At 38.6% G+C, this 4200-nt stretch overlaps 1 long non-coding RNA gene across 1 annotated transcript; it reads right to left on the minus strand.

Moving 5' to 3' along the window:
• Window positions 1-307: 307 nt before the first annotated feature.
• LOC140578461 (uncharacterized) lies at window positions 308-1724 on the minus strand. The gene is made up of 3 exons (XR_011982638.1): window positions 1551-1724; window positions 1319-1420; window positions 308-444 (listed from the first exon to the last, which is right to left on the minus strand). It is a non-coding gene; the product is annotated as an uncharacterized lncRNA (long non-coding RNA).
• Between the last annotated feature and the right edge of the window lie 2476 nt (window positions 1725-4200).

Consider the following 4200-nt stretch of genomic DNA (forward strand, 5'->3'; position numbering starts at 1 on the left):
GGCATCCCGCTAATGACAGTAGGTTTGCACATTTCTCCACAGCACGATCTATATCTTCCTTACATTGTGCTCCTAAAATCTGCACGTTATATAACAAAGACCATGACATGTTATAATACAACTGTTTAATGTAATATTTTTGAGTAAGGAATAAAACAAGCATTCATATTTATTTATACTGACTAATAAATTATGTAAAAAAGACTACCACATATCAAGCAATATGAAAATGGTTCACATTTTTTACTGTGTCGCCTTTTACCTCTAACAGATAGCTTTCGGTTTCAGGGTCATGTATGTCCCCAATGTCAGCCTGCATGCCATCTGCTCCCGCCACTACAGCTTGATATAATACTGGAGAAAAGAAATTTGGGGAGGGTCCTCCATGCAGTATACTCATGGCTATTAGCTGTCCTGTGTAAAAGTAGCTGTTGTCTCGGAGTGCTAGCATTGAAACAGAGAACACAGAACAGATTATTGACAAATCACCTGGACAAAAGTTAACACAAAAGATGTGTCCAGTGTCCATAATATTTACATGGCGCATGACAACACAAGACTCGCTCATTTTCTGGGCCAGTGAACATTGGGCCAAGTTTTATGTGTTGTAGAACAAGTCTGAAAAACTCTCGCATTGGCCCTCCCATATCCACTGCTCCTTCTGAATTTCCATCATCATCTGTGAATTTTATGTCTATCCGTTTCTTCACAGAGAAATTTGGCCGCCTCATTCCATGTATGGTTCCATCCCAGACATTTTTGCGGTTTATGCTAAATCGAAGAACCTCATCTGTGTTAATGTCTTTTCTCAGTGAAAGCAGAATGTCTTGTAAACTAAGAAAAGAAAATTTTCAGGGTTTAGTAATGGGATGAGTGTGTATCATGTGTGGTTGTGTTTTTGAGTGTGGCAGAGGAAGGGAGGACAAGAAAGGAAGGAAAGAAAAGTATGGATGAATGGAACAAAAGAAAAATTGATGGGTGTACAGTAAAGCCTACACATAGAGGCAGGCATGTGCCAAGTTGGTTACCTTTCAGTGATGTCTTAAAAGTCTGTCCTAAGTCTAAGGTAGAAATGTTGATTGTTTTAAAATAATTTGTTAAATTGAAAATGGTACATAAACATAGCAGAATGAGAAACATTAATTGCAAAGAAAAAAGCGCAAAGAATAAGAAAACAAAACCTTGCAAAAACATTACAGTGCACTACTTTACATTCACTGTAATTTAAATAGTAATTCCATGACATGAACTATTCACCTTTTGTGAACACAAATATTAAAAATCTGATTATTAGGACTATGAGGAATACTGCTCTCACTTTGTGCAGGGATGGTCCTTCAAGGACTCTTCTATTGCTCTGTTAAGGTCTTCATTGTCTGAGCCACTCCAAACATCAGGGCAAATTAGATCAACATAGTCCCTGCCAATAAACATTTTTCCAGTTATTATTCAAGTACATTTACACATCATTAACAATATTGTAATCCATTACTAATGTTTAATTTCAAAAAGCAATTTTTGACAGTTGTCATAATGTTTTAGGATCATACCTGTACGTAGGCACAGCTGGTTCACCGAGGACCACAGTGGATGTGGATGCCGGGATTAGTGACTGAGATGGGGACCCACTGGGACCTGCCACTGGTTCATTCACAGTTTCTAAAACTATCACGTCCTCTGCTGGTGAAGAGAGGACTTCCAAGGTGAAACTGCTCACAGGCTGCGTCCTTTGGAAATTTAGGAAATGGTTAGATAATTACTGCGACACAGACTTGCACACACAAATATAACTTACCAAAATAATGAGAACACTGCATAAACAGCAAATATATTGAATCCAGAATAAAAAAAAACTATACATTTACATTACATATTACACATTTTCAGAATGAGTTACAAAGGATATCACACCAAGAATGTGTAAGCTAGATAGATAATTTAAAATGTATACCAAAAATGGTTAAAGAAGATGCTCATGTTAGTGATGACCTAAGGAGGCTTCTAGCAAAACTAGCCTTTAAGGTTCTCCAATTATTCTGTATTTGGCATTTTACCTTGTGCAGTATTGAATATGTCGTGCCAGGCCCTGTAACAGGATTTCAGTCTCACATGTTTTGCACTTTTACATAGCCACTGCTTCTACCTGAAATAGATTAACATTTGTCATATTTGTAAAACTGAGTACAAGTGTGATATTGAAAGTGCTGCTTCTATTTGTGGATCAAATGTAAAGACATCAATCACAATAAATTTTCCTATTACACACAGAGACAGACATGAGATTAATATTACAGATAAGTTATTGAAAACTAACCTTATCGGAATCCTGTAACTCTATCATTGGTATACTAGTCTGTAGTGGCCTGACATAGGCCACAGCCTGGTTCAGTCCACTTTCTGTCCGAAGGAACTTAATACTATACCCACTGGTGGGTATGGGTATGGACTGCAGGGCTTTGCTCCTGAAACCCCTCAAAATTTGGAATCCTCCTGCATCCTTAAGCAGTGGATAAAAAGAATGCAAAGTCTCACAGAGATCTTCATGTGTTCCATTTTTATCTGGAAAAGTTATTCTTTTCCTTCCCAGACCAATGGTTTGTAGAGCCAAGCTGCGTTCTGGTGGAGGTACATGATCTTCATCTTTGTCCGCAAGGCAAAAGAAGGTGTGGGTCCATGTCTCTGCCATACTTGGCCTCTTCCTGGGTTTTTGAGATGTTCAACGTTGCCCCCTTGCACGGTCATATGGCTGAAAGAGCCTCACCAAGTTTCTCTGAATAGCGTCTTCTGGTTGAGTGTGATTTAAGGTACGCTCATGTCTCACAGGTTGAGCAGAAGAATAATTTGGCTGGCTAGAGGCAGACTCCCCCCTCAGTAACCTTGCAGCCTGTTGCAGGAATCTGGCTGCTTCAATATTTGCAGCATTACTATCATTACTAGGGGAAAAAAATACAGATAAGAAAACTAGGAAGAACTACAAAAATGTGCATCCATACCATACTGCAATAAATTGATGAAGCAAAAGAAATGTGTGGATTACTCTGTTTCTCTTCATATAATGTAAATCTTTCACCTTCAGTGGAAAAGAACAGTAAAGTGTTAATGGTAGGACTGGGGTTCAGAGACTGAGCCTTTGGCAGATGCTCCTTTTTACCCAATCTCAATACCCACATCTGTTATCAGTTAACCTTCTAATTGAGGAACCTTCAAGTAACATTCTGGAAGGGTCCTCAATTAGCACACTTGATAACAAGGGTGGGTATAAAAGGATCATCCACCAAAGGCAGTCTCTGCAAGTAAAGATCAAGGATGTAGAATTACGTCTGGATGGTGTGATGTATCCCCACCAATGTCTATCTACTGTATCAGTACTGTATCTAACGTAATGCAAGATATACTAATTATTTACATAAGTAGTGACGTTTAATACCGTGTTATGTATCATGAAGCATGGGGTGCCTTGCAAACATGGGTCGTGGTTCATTACTAATTAAAAACTATGTTTTTCTGCACAACATTTTAGTTTTTATTAAATTTTTAGAATGTGTCCCGGCTTTTTGTAAATGGGGTTCGTAGCCAAATGTGCGACGTACCTAAAAGTTGTTGTTTCTAAAAAATAACAAACTAAATAAGTACGTATTATTTCATTGATATGGGGTATGTATTATTTTGCACATAATCGTTGGGGAAAAAAAGGAGTCACGACTAGCAATTTTACCGTGCGTTCGCTCCCTCCTCCATCGCGACGTTTTTTTTTTAACCTACGTAGCACGCTGATGACGTTTTTTCGGCTTCATGCTGCAAGAGCATCTTCAGCAAGCGAGACTAAATGTAGAGTATGCGTGACTTCATTCCGAATGCACTTTTTAAACTTAAGGAAAAGTAGGTTCTTGTTGCATGTTAATAATCACAAAGAGCCACTTCATTCTGCATGCTCGTGTAATGCAAGCATGTCTTCAAGCACAATGTGCACCTTAATAAAGACCCCAACGACCCCCCATACTCTCCTTCAGTCAGCTTGTTGGGCGACCTAGACGGTGTCACAACAGAGATTAACACAATCCACATGGCTTTCACCGCTTTATGCATTGCTAAGAAGACTGTCCTCATGAACTGGAAAAATAAAAATAATCTTAATATCAACCAATATAGAGACAGTTTGCTGGACCATATTAGTCTCATTACAGCTTCTGCCACCACATT

The sequence above is a fragment of the Paramormyrops kingsleyae genome, chromosome 15 (genome assembly GCF_048594095.1).
Source record: "Paramormyrops kingsleyae isolate MSU_618 chromosome 15, PKINGS_0.4, whole genome shotgun sequence".
Taxonomy (NCBI): domain Eukaryota; kingdom Metazoa; phylum Chordata; class Actinopteri; order Osteoglossiformes; family Mormyridae; genus Paramormyrops; species Paramormyrops kingsleyae.